A 12,716-nucleotide genomic window follows, 5' to 3' on the forward strand; every position below is an offset into this window, starting at 1 on the left:
GGACAGCGAGGGTGGCAGCTGCCACAAAAGTGTGCTACAGTCCATCGCAAGAAACGCCGCCTGCCTCAATGCTGGTGGATTGTGTCTAACGGCGCGAACCGTTGGGTCGAATCTCAGCACCGTGTTAACTCACTCCTCCCCGTTTCACCTCTTTCTTGCTTTTTTATCATATATTTGGGTGCCTTTTCTATAACTCCATTTACCTGGCACCCAACGATACCCGCCGATCACGAAGAGTATGGCATCTAGTATGGGCCTTTCGCAGTCTTGTATACGTTACAGAAAATAAGTAACTGATTACAATTACAATTACTACTCTGTTTCAAATGTAACTGATTGCAGCCGTCAATTACACACAAAGAAAAGTAGTATGATAAATGCAGGACCGTAAGCAATTACAATTAGATTGATTTTATTTTAACGTAATTGCCATATCATAACTCTCTCAAATTGCAATAAAATTATGCGGCTTGCTTGAACTTTTTATACGCAGTTAATTTTCAACGAGTGTTGTTTTCCAAAGTTTTCGTCGTTGATTTTGCAACGTTTCCCTGTGAAGACATCAGCCGCTACCAATAAACACTCTCTACATATAAGCGCTACAGGGTAAAGAGATGCTATACAGTATTTGCAGCTTGTGCACCCGACCGTAGTTACGCAATGCTTCGATGCCAGTTTCTATATTCTGTTTGGCCCAGCGCGGTGGCTCATTTGCTATGAAGCGCGATTGCTGGACACAAGGAAGCAGAATCCAATCTTGGCCGCAGCGGCCGCCTTCCGATGGAGGCGACAAGCAAGGCTCCCGTGTGGTGTGCGATATCAGTGCACACTAAAGAACCCCAGGTGGTGTAAACCTCCGGAGCCCTCCGCTTTAACGTCTGTCATTGCCTGAGTTGCTTTGGGATGTTAAACCCTAAAAACAAAGCCAAACATCCTCTGTAAAGCGCCGCGCTTCGTTTTTCGCGTTGTGAAAAGGCGCTGCAATGTAAGGTCGCCAAAAATCTGAAAACGTGTTGCCGGTATTATCTTTACAAGATCAGAGGCGTCTTCTCGTGTGGAAAGGCAGCAAGACGGGTTTAATTCTTCGGCTGAAAGCTGGTACAGCTTTCTCACACTGTCCTTCACTATAGACACACGTTTGGCCTTAAATTGGGGAACTGCAGCAGATTCCAGCACAAGCTACACCAAGAACAAAGACCGAGAAAAGCACAATATGCTAGGAAGCCGTGCGCACCGTCGTGCAGCCGAACAAGTAACGGAGTCATATCGTCATGGGTACAGCACCCCTGTAGCGCGTTCTGCACGGAACTAATTGATAGCTGATATTCACTTACCGAGGAAAATAATTGAATTACCCGTAACCTTACCGTTTGAAAAAGCAATATATTGATTACAAAGTTACTGAAAAATATAATTAATTACTATTCAGTAACTACGTACAGCTCTGGTCTTCCGACATTGATTTTGAGGCCACTTGCGGCCACGCCTGACGCTGCTCACCGCTGTTCATTCGTGGGGCGATACTCAGATGCTACTTTCTCTCCTACAGATGTAGACCCTGGCGTGAAGGCTACGTGCTGGGATAGAGTAGGAAGGGCGTATAGAAGAGGCCTTTGGACGGTGGTTGTATCGGTCGTACGTGCCTGGCATTGAAATGTAGAGAACACGCTGGCTGTGCTCCCCTCCCCCTTTGTTTTATTCTTTCGGCAGCATATTTCGTTCTAAGCGCTAGCAGTCGGCTTGAGTCATGCGTGAATGTCCTTTTGGCTACCGTGGCCACGATTAATTAAATGTGGTGCCATGATGGCAATAAGCACAGTCCTTACGGCTGCTTACTTGCAACGCACAGCCTGGTAAATGTTAATGAAAGGAGTAAAAAGGCGATGTCAGCGCATACGAGAAGCGACAGTATTTTTCTGGCGAAAAAAAGGTACGTACGTACGCTTAAATGGCATCGCAGGTAGAGATAATACTGGCTGTTAGATAAAAAAAAAAAAAAAAAAGAGTGGAAAGGCGATGTCGACGCATGCCAGAAGCGGCAGTATGTTGTCTGGCGAAAAAGAGGTACGCCTAAATGTGATTGCAGGTAGAAATAAAACTTGCTGTTAGTTAAAAAAAAAAAAAGAGCCGACATGGTGATAGCCTCTTTGACTGGGCACCCAAGCTTTTGTCTAGACGCGTGCCTCGTCACTTCTGAGCTCACTGACCGCCCCATTCTTGTCAGCCTTTAGTTGGCACGGGCGATGAACAAGTTGGCATCAAGTTGCATAGTGGCGAGCGAGAGAATTAAAAAAAAGAACAGTACTTCATCAGTGCAGAGTTCTAGACCGGAATCTTCGCGTACGCGTCACCCAAGCCGGTAACGAACGTGTATGCAACTCCTTTATATACAAAAGTGCGTGCAAAACGTCCACTACGGCCACTGCAACTTTCAGCAGAAATTGCGCGACATTGATTTTCAATCAAGCCTGCGCTTCTGAAACTGACGTTTTCAATCAAATAGATGACGGTCGTGCATTCTAGGGAAAAATATTCGGACTGAACGCTCTTACTTCGATTGAAATTCAAGCGCAAAACTGCTAAGCGCCCAACCTCGTCCTAGCATCAGCCGCAGTAGATTCATGAGATGCGGAACTTTGAATGGCAGTATCATTGGCCAATACTTTTTGCAGAAACACCGAGAGGGAAGCTCTCCACGGAAGCTACACTTCAGAGCGATATACAGAGGACTTTACTTGGTCCTGCCGCTCGGAGTGCAGAACGGTTTACATGGTTTGATATGACGGCACTCCACAACGCTCTTTGTCATGTTCTGCACATGTCCATCACTCTTAAAAAAAGAAAAAGGTTGGAAAATTCACTAAGTAGCTACTAACCTTTTACTTGTCCCATAGATCACTACCTTCTTAGTAACTCGAGGTAGTAAAAATACAGCTAGTGAAATTTACCACCCCAGGAAGTTAGTGAACAGTACTAGCGCCAGTTAGTAGTAGGTTAGTGAACACCAACACCTTTGTGCATTATAGTTTGCCTTTGAAAGGTAGTGGAATATGCTACATTCTAGGTAGTACGCAGTACTACCGCACATAGAGATTCGTACTACGTAGGTGTAGTGCTTATGACAACGTATAACTAGTTCTTATTATGGGTTACCATTGAAAAGGTAGTATAATGTGCAACCTTTTCTTTAGTATAAAATACTAGATGGCGTAGAGGTTCTCACCACACAGGTGCTAGTACTTACTGCAGCAGAAACCTAGTATCAATTGCTACCTGTGTGGAGCCAATATATGCATTGATAGGTAAATTATTTGTAAAAATATTGAATATTTTAATGAAATTTCGATAATTTAGAATAATTGTTGGTTGGTTTATGGGGTTTAACGTCCCAAATCGACTCGGGCTATGAGAGACGCCGTAGTGGAAGACTCCGGAAATTTCAGTCACCTGGGGTTCTTTAACGTGCACTGACATCGCACAGCACACGGGATTTAGATTAATTGTATTATTTGTAATATGTGGTCAGTTGTCGTCGGCTCCAAGTTCGGTGCAACTTTGAGCTGATGTGCAAACAAGATGTTAGGTAATTTTGCCTTGTTCGCACCAGTCTTCAAGCAATGATGACGACAAAATTTCCGGGCAACAATTACTCACTTTATTTGTAATTCAAGAGAGAGAGAGAGAGATATTTTAATGGCAACAGGAGATGTCTGCCTGGTGGAAAGCCTAGCATGATACTCCTGATGAGGGTTGAGGGGTGAGGGTGACAGAGTGTGGGAGGGGAAGGGGAAATAAATGAGAAAAAAAGAGGATCGGTGTCACACACTTTCACACGCACATAATCACACACAGATGAGTTTTAAAGGGTATTAATCAACCCTGTGTCCTTCAGAAAAGTTAGTAAGGCCTTGGTAGCTCGCGCAGCAGACGATCCGTCGCACCAAGGACCCAGGACATGTTCAAGGCGCAAGGTTGTGTCTTTAGGTAAGCTTAAATTATTGCGCAGTGTCCTGCGATGTGCAGTAAACCGTTGACAGGAGGTTACCAAATGTTCAAAATTTTCACACACATCACATGTAGAGCACAGAGGCCTGCTCGCTGTGCCTATTTTATGTAGGAAGTAGCTTGTGTATGACACATTCAAGCGGATTCGGTGTAGACAGTTTCGATGCCACCTGTTCAAATTGTGAGGAATTCGAAAGACGCAAGTGGGATCTATTCGGTGTAGAGGTCGATATTGATGGTTCGGGTCACACCACAGAGAGCGTTGCAATCGCCATGATTCAGTTGCTACAAGTCTTGCTGCATCTCTTCGTGAGAATGGTACTGAAATTGTCCTTGTGGAATCTTTTAGTTCTTTTGCAGCGGCGTCGGCGAAGTCGTTGCCCGCGATGCCGCAGTGAGCAGGTAACCACTGTAGCACAATGCTGTGACTCAGGTCATAGGCCTCTGTGTGTAGCTTATTTATGTCAATGACGAGCTCTTCCTGAATTCTTGATGATTTAAGCAATTGCAGTGCAGCGCGACAATCGCTGAAGATAACCCATGCTGCAGGGTGTTGTTGTAGAATCGGATGGGAGGTGGTGGGATCCATCTGCCGGTGGCAAATGCTGCCCAGGTTGACCAGCCGAAGCGAAGATCATGGCTTCTCGGCGTGATCCCCGCTTGCCCGCATTGATTCGGGGTAGCTGATAGTAACTAATCTGTCGAGCGTGCTCCGATGGTGCAGGCTACAAGAGCGGAACATTGTAATTCAAGGTAGTGTGGCTATGCCCTTTACAATGGCAGAAATCGCACTGAGAGCTAATGGGCATAGTGGCGACGAGCTTCTTAGGCTGCATAAATACTCCAGCACTGCGCAAATGCTTTCGTCGCGCGGTGAATGCCTGACATTAAACATCCAGTAGCACTCAATGACATACGTGAGTCCCACGATGACGTCCAAGCATTCGATATCTTCAAACCCAGCATATATTGCGTCGGCGTCATCAGGGTTCATACGGACGCGCTCCAATGCTGGGTAGATATTCTAAAATGAAACATTCAAATTAATGAAATTAGAAGGCATAATTGAATTTATAGCAAATTTACACTTACTGGTCTTATCAGGAAATGCGACTTTTAATTCTTTCACAACCATGCAGATACAAACGTTCCACCGTTCAGTAGCAAAGCGACCTGCAAGTATTACAGAATTGACATATTTTAAAACCACTTCTTCAATGACAATAAAATGGAGCAATAAAGACTTAGAACATATGAAATTGATGTTATTTTTTTTTTTTCAAATAATGAAGTCCGCAGTTATATTGAACACGCCTAAATTCCATAGAAAATTATAACCTTTATTTCATATATTTCGGTGCTTTCAGATTAACAGGCTGTTTTGTTTTTTTTTGCTAAACAAAAAGCAACATTTATAGAATTATGATATCACACAGAGATAAAAACTTTGGGATGGGTATTTTATACAATCATTTCCAGAAAAGGAAAGATTTACAGCGCTAACAAATGCACACACCTAGGACAGGCGCTGACTCTATTTTTTTTTTTTCGCAACACCATAATGAAACTTCTTTGAAAAAAATAATTCTATGTGCAGTTAAAAACATTTCTACAGCCTTGTCGCGAACTGTAAATGATTTAGCCCAGTAAAACCAATTGCTAGGATAGTTGGTGCATTTCATCAAAATGAAATTAAAAGAAATAGATATAGATACGCAGATATAAATTTTGGGATGGATATTTTATAGTATAATTTCTAGAACAAGAAAGATTCACAGCGCTAACAAATACACTCACAAATAAACACACAAAAGAAAGGCGCTGACTTCATCTTGTTTTTAAAGGACACCAAAATGAAACTTCAAAAAAAAAAAAATATGTATGCAGTGTAAAACTTACAACCTTATCGCAAACTGGAAATGATTTAGTCAAGTAACAGCTGTTGCTGAGCTACTAAGTGCATTTCACCAAAATGAAGCTTCTTTAAAAAAGATAGATATAAATACACACAGTTATAAATTTTGGGGTGGATATTTTATACAATCGTTTCCAGAAAAGGGAGAATTCACAGCGCTATCAAATGCACACTCACAAATAGACACACACACGACAGGCGCTGACTCCAAACTTCTTGAAAAAAATTTTGTTTTAATAAGTTTCATTCTGCTGTCGTTTCGAGAAAAAAAAAAAAAGTTGGAGTCGGCGTCTATTTGTGAGTGTGTGTTAGCATTGTGAATATTTCCTTTCCTGTGAAGTTCACCAACTAGCCCACCAATTGGTTTCACCTGACTAATCATTTCCAGTTTGCGAAAAGGCTGTAGGAATTTTTTTGGACTGCGTACAGATTACTGAAACACATTTCTAAAGACGCGCGTAGCTCGAGCAGATGCACTAGGATCCAATAAATGTATATAAAATGAAGCATAAAAACTCAGCTCATACGATCTTGAAGTAAGTTTGTGACCAAGTTATATGTTCCCGACAAATAACAAAAATGTCAGCAAAGGTTGGAATTTACTACAAACCTACAGTTTTCTAAAAAATTCTAGGACTGCGGGTGACGAAAAATAAAGAAATGTCCACTAGGTTTGGGTTTACTACAAACCTACAAATTACTACAAAAACACGATAGAACTGCGATGTAATCATGTGCGAAAAAACATGATTTAGTTAAACTTGTGCAAACCTGATTTCAAAAAAAAAAAAAACACATTGCTTCCTTCGCACGAGGCATAATTTTTATGGTGTTGGGTTCGTTTTACTTTATGTCGTGTTTATGCTCAACAAAAACATCATTTTCACAAGGCAAAGCGACAACAGGACATTTGCTACTGTCCTCTCAAAACGTGTTGTTTTCGTTGAGCATAATGTCTGTAGCAAATGGCTCTACAACTTACTTTGTTCAATTTCACTTCAACAGAGTCGGCATTATTTCTACGGAGTTTACTTTGTGTCAGATTCAGGAAACACGCGGCAACAGTTTACTAACAATGGCGATAAAAAACTGCTTTTGCAAAGCGCACGTCTTTGCATTCCAAGCAATAAGGATGAAAACGGGCAACTTACCTCGAAGCGCACGTTTTCTGCACCATCCCTAAAATCGCCATCCAGCAAAGCATTTATCAAATCTTCCTGCCGATGCTGCCCGCTGGCTTGAATAACTCTCTTCCTATTTTTCCAAATCACTAGACATGGGCATCGAACACAGCGCCTTCCCTCCAAAATCAGTATCGGTGGCAGACGGTCACAGGGTGAACACCTCGAAGCAAAACGAATGAAAATAAGCCAGTGTGTCAAGTCGATGCTGGCCCAATGCGCGGCAAACGAGCGACGGCGCTGCTGTCAGAAACGATGGAATTCTGGAGTCGCTGTCTGCAAGTGCAACATTTACGTGGCGCTTGATGTGTGGACTTTCGATGGTGCTCATTAACTTAATATGTGGACCAGAATATGCAGACATTTACGAAAGTGTGAGACTCGACAACCACCATTCCACCAGCACAGCGACGACGCTCCCGTCCACAGCGCGCAGTTTTGCACAGCGGAAAACATGCGTAAAGTGAGAGGAGAATATGCCCGAGTATTAGCCATCGCACCACTGTTCTTTTATGGCCGCGCGTGAAACCGTTTCATATTTCGGCGTGTACTCCCGCCATACTTCGGCCATCTGCAGCGCCGGCGCGTTTGGCTGCCTGGATCGAATGTCGACGCTACAGCCCCTGCCAGCCATCGAGCCCACGCGCATTCCTCCCGGCACCATTTTTTTTTCTTTTTTTTTTTTTTTGCTTACAGGGTGTTGATGCTTGGACCATACGTAGAGAAAATGGAATAAAAGTTGATTGCAGGCACTACATGCGAGGTGGAAAGGTACTGATTTCGTGTCGTTGTGCATTTCTGTTGCACTGGTGGAAACCACAATGTTAAGATGAACAAAACAACAGCAGTAGACGCAAAACCCTTGTGCTATGCAACTTGAGTACAAATTATTTTCATTTTTCCTAAAAAATGTCTTGCTTCTAAAGTGACGTCATCCGCACTTCAGCGTTTGTCCGTGACTGACTGCAGGTCGTTGTCACAAAGCGTCCCAGTTCACTATACCTTTTCCTGGAAGAGCTAAGTGTCGCTCTGACTTTTTTCCTCACCGCATTACGCTGTCAGCAGCTCGCATGGGGCACGAAAACTCAAATTCTGCATGTTTTTTTTCTTTAGCTTCAAGTGTGCATAAAAACAGACTTAAAAAAAAAAAAAAGAAAAAACGAACGCCATTAAGTGATTTAAAACAATGTATCTCGTTAATTGCTCAATAAGTTTTAATGTATGACTGGCAAGAACAGCCAAAGCATGTATTTCTGAAAATCTTGGTAAAGTTACGCTAGCAAGATACCATGGTAAAGTTGTCCAGGGATTCTAGCATTTAACTCGTCAAAACTACTAACAGCAACGCACTTGTTAGTAAATAGAGCCGTTACTACCTCAAAAAGTTGCGAGATAGTTCAAAGGTAGTAAAAAGGTAGTAAACCCTATTCGAAGTTAGTAACCGCTGCAATTACTAGCTTCTAACTTTTTTCTAAAAGTGTTGACCACAATGTTTCGAGGATTTCACCTGAATAACGATCTAAGTATATTTGCTCAGGTAGATGCAAACAGTCTATACCATTAGTTCTGTGAACTACTTTGCTATGCATTGCTGCACTGTGTACATCATCAAGCAAAATTAGATACGGAGGCGCACTACATCGAGGCACCCTAGCGCAAATAGTACCACACCGCTTTCCCTTTTCTGGCGCCACCAAAGTGCCGAACCATATATTTGCACATAGCCGAGCGTCTTCATCTCTTTCGAGCTTCGCCTCATTAAAAAGACCGACTGGGTTGTTCTGCTGCTTGCAACGCTTGACATTTGGTGCAGGTACCGATTCAAGTACCTCTCAACAAACGTGTCAAAAAAAGAAGAGCGCTCCCATATCGAGGCGAAAATAAATACTGTCTCTATTCCAAAGATATACGCAACACCGTGATAGTGAACGGGGGATCATTGAAATAGCATTGCACTGTAATAATTGGAAAGGCACGTAGAGCAGGCCATGATATTTCTGGTTGATCAGAAATTAGCGTTTTAAGGAGCCCGGAAGCTTTCTTTTTTTTTTTAATCTCAAACCCCAGTGATGCAGGCGAAACCGCAAGGGAAGTGAACTGTTATCTGGAGCGAGGGAGGCAAGTAGTAACCAAAAGTACTAAAGGAGGGACCCTTAAGGAATGCTAATTTATTCTTCAGGCCTGAAATAAAGATAGATGAGAAGAGTTTGGAGTGGTAACAACCGTACATAAGTGCATGTAGAAAGAATGCATTAGTACTTTGATAGACAAATAATGAAGTGGGGAAATTCTGTGTTCAATAATCAACTCTAGAAAGAGTTTTTTTTTTATTATTTAAATATTGCAAGACCCGCATTAGCCAGACATGGGTGTGCAGTGCATGCAATGAAGGGGATGTCGGCACCGAAAGACAAAAAAAAAAAAGTTCTTATGATACACTAATGTGCGAAACACTGCCGGGGAAAACCAAATGACTGAAAGTGGGCTGTAAGATGGTAAAGATAGCATTTCTGAAAGCTTTCAACGCAGTAAATAATGTTCCGTGACCTGAATTCTTCCGAAGAGGTGGAAGAATGCCAAATTCAATATCTTGCTGCCTTTTACTTAGCACATATCAACCCAGACAAGTTATGCTGTATTCAAAGTAACGTTGCGCTTTAACAAACATAGTATTGGCGACCTGTCGTTGATCGGCCGAAGAATGTAAAACGGAATTGCAACACCTGGACTGGCTAGCTTTCTTGGCTCTCAGCAGTCTTCGCACGTGGGGACTACGACGTGTGCCTAATCTTTCCTTCTTCTTTCGCTCCTGTCTTGCTTTCAACTTCCTCCTATTCGCATGCGTCAGTGACAGAGGCCCAGTTGTTTACACAAGGCAGGTCTGTACATTTTCCTCTTGTTCCTTCCTGCGTATGACTAATATAACAATATGAAGGTTTAAGGGCTAACGAAGGATACCAGTCTAGGGCACATCCATCTTTAGTAATCCGAACTGACGTTATGCAGGAGAATCAAAATGAGACTAACGGCGTAAGGGGCCGTCGGACTGTCATCTCTCGAACATACGGCAAGATTGAAGATTAGCGTGCATCGCCACTATTCGCTTACATGGCACGGCCACGCCTTAATGGTGCAAGCGGACGGACGCACAGCATCAGACGGCTACACACTGCGAAAGAACAAAGCTCCATTTTCTTATTAAAAGCCAGTTTTGGAGTGCCATGAGTGCGAAGACTTTCTGGCGTCGGTGGCGACAGCGTCCTTTGTATGCACTATGCACTATGCACCTTCCAACGATGACAGGTGGGGTTCAGGGGATTTCTCTCGCTCGCCACATTATTGGAATTTGGTGTTAAAAGAAATTCTTTCTAGCCACATGTCACCTACCATGGTTGGCAGGTTAGGACAGCAAACCCTCCTCTCCACTTGTAGGAGAGAGAGGCCGCACTAATAATGACTCAGTAAAATGATTACAAGCAGCGACTGCGAATTAAAACGACAAAAAAAATATAGAATAAAAATTGAAATAGACTGAAGAATGAAAAACAGTGAAAACAGTTTTAATAAAATTTGGAGAGCAAGAAAAATAACATGGCGTTTTCAGCATAAATACGATTGACTGCGTTTACTATTTGTTTCTTGATGACTTATATTACCTCGTATTAAAAATTATGCCTCTATTTTTACCCTAACCAGCCTTCTCATCAGATCAAATCTTCACTAGTGAGCGCACATAGCAACTCGTTCTTTCTACTCACGCTTAACGAAATGTATTACACAAAAGACTAAAGACGCGCCACATCACGCAATTTTGCCGAGCTTGTCTGTTTCGTCGGTAATGTGAGTGTTCTTGTTTTTCTGAGCAGCCACACTTCCTTCTATATTTGTGCTTCCGTGTTGGTCCCTTTTCGGCTTCATGTCATTGGGGGATTCTCTGTCTGTTGCTGCCTCAGCGTGGAATATTGGGCTGTGTATGGAAGCGAATAGTTTGAGTATTTTTGCCTAGTGTCATGCCTCGAACAGCACGAACAGAGACACGCACAAGACACGAAGAAGCAGACGAACACAGAGTCGTGTTCGCCTGTTTTTTCGTGTCTTGTGTGCGTGTCTCCGTTCGTGCTGTTCAATACGTGCTGCTCCACCAATTTGCTCGCCTAAACGTTCTGCCATGTGTCGGCCAGGAAAAAGAATTCAGCTCAGGTTCGGCGCTAACGTTCAATCGGGAGTTTGGGAGGGAATGAAGCAGAGAGCGGACATCTGCCAAACCAGACATAACCGCTCATGGTTTTTATTCTCACTGGGCGTCTGGGTGGAAATACCCATTTCCTTTTCCTTGAGCAATATTATCCGTTCTAACGTAACAACGATGTCTGGAGATGTAATAGGTTTAGAGGTGGCTATTGCTTTGCTAAGGATTCCTTTTCGTCCATACCATCAATATAAAATCACTCGAAAGTCGTACATCAACGCGAACACTAGTATGAAGGTTTCGTCACGCGAGGAACTCCCGCCTAGAGCGTGTGATTCGAGATAGGAACGCAACAGGGCGGCAAATCCGGAGTCTTTTCACATTTATTTATTTGGCTGTTATTTCATCTGACTCACTCACAGCATAAGCATTCATGAAAGCATTGTAACCAGAACATGGACGAATCATAAACGCGGGTGGTCGAGGATATCTAATGGAAATGAAGATTCTATCATCTTTTAAGATGCTTCCAAGATGCTTCTTGGAAGAGAAAATGGAAGGAAACATATATATGACTCTCCAGTTAATCTAAGTATCAGCAATAAATTTGCCCATTGGGAACACATTCTGGACTTTCGAGTTGTTATAAGAGCTCGGTATTCAGCGGAATAGAGGTGGAAACACGAAAGGGATTCGAACCACCCCCAGCGAAAACAGAACTGTTTTGTTTATCGGTGCCATTTTAAAGGCTACCGCTGAAATTGCGAGGACTGCAGTTTTAAGTTGACACTAAGGATCAAAGGTAAAATACAGAGGAGAAAAAGTCGGAATTAAAAGTTCGTACAACTCAAGGAATGGTAAAAAAATTATCAAAGGACCAACGGGCCTCTATTTGAAGTGAACGCAGTTACAGTACATTCAAAACGCGTCTAGGGCGAAGGACCTCCTTTCAAACGCCACAAAAATTTCTCATTGGAATATAGTGTCTGGCACTGGTAGTGATCACCAGGGAACAGTAAATACTCGATGTAACCTGTTGATGCTCACATATTGAATCTGAGCTGGAAAAAAGAAGCTCAAAAGAAGACTAAGAGCAAAGCAGCGACAGCGCAAAAAAAAAAAATATATATATAGCTGAAACGTTAAGATGTCGGAAAGGTATGAGCTTTATGCTAGGCAGAAAACTTGGACTGTTGGACTGAACACGTTTGAAACAAAAATGAAATGGCGAAAATTAATTTACATAGTACATTCTATGCGCCTACCAAACAGCTAGACATCTGTAAGCAGTACAGAAGGAAAGATATATAAACGAATAGGAAGTGCATTGGATGGCGCTATAGACCGAGAATGAGGGATTTATTTATTTATTTATTTTTACATACTGCAGCGCAATGGAGTGCTATAGCAGGAGTGGGTGATTGAG

The 12,716-nt window shown here is 42.6% G+C and overlaps 1 protein-coding gene and 1 long non-coding RNA gene across 2 annotated transcripts in view; one reads left to right on the forward strand and one right to left on the reverse strand.

Moving 5' to 3' along the window:
* LOC146183618 (cytochrome P450 4C1-like) overlaps window positions 1–12,716 on the forward strand; it is a 102,458-nt gene that overhangs the window by 16,471 nt on the left and 73,271 nt on the right. The gene's annotated exons all lie outside the window — the stretch shown is intronic.
* On the reverse strand, window positions 4,875–7,232 carry LOC146183619 (uncharacterized). Its single transcript, XR_014708494.1, has 3 exons — window positions 7,072–7,232; window positions 5,098–5,178; window positions 4,875–5,029 (listed from the first exon to the last, which is right to left on the reverse strand). It is a non-coding gene; the product is annotated as an uncharacterized LOC146183619 (long non-coding RNA).

This window comes from Amblyomma maculatum, chromosome 7 (genome assembly GCF_055883805.1).
Source record: "Amblyomma maculatum isolate TAMU_Amacu chromosome 7, ASM5588380v1, whole genome shotgun sequence".
NCBI lineage: Eukaryota > Metazoa > Arthropoda > Arachnida > Ixodida > Ixodidae > Amblyomma > Amblyomma maculatum.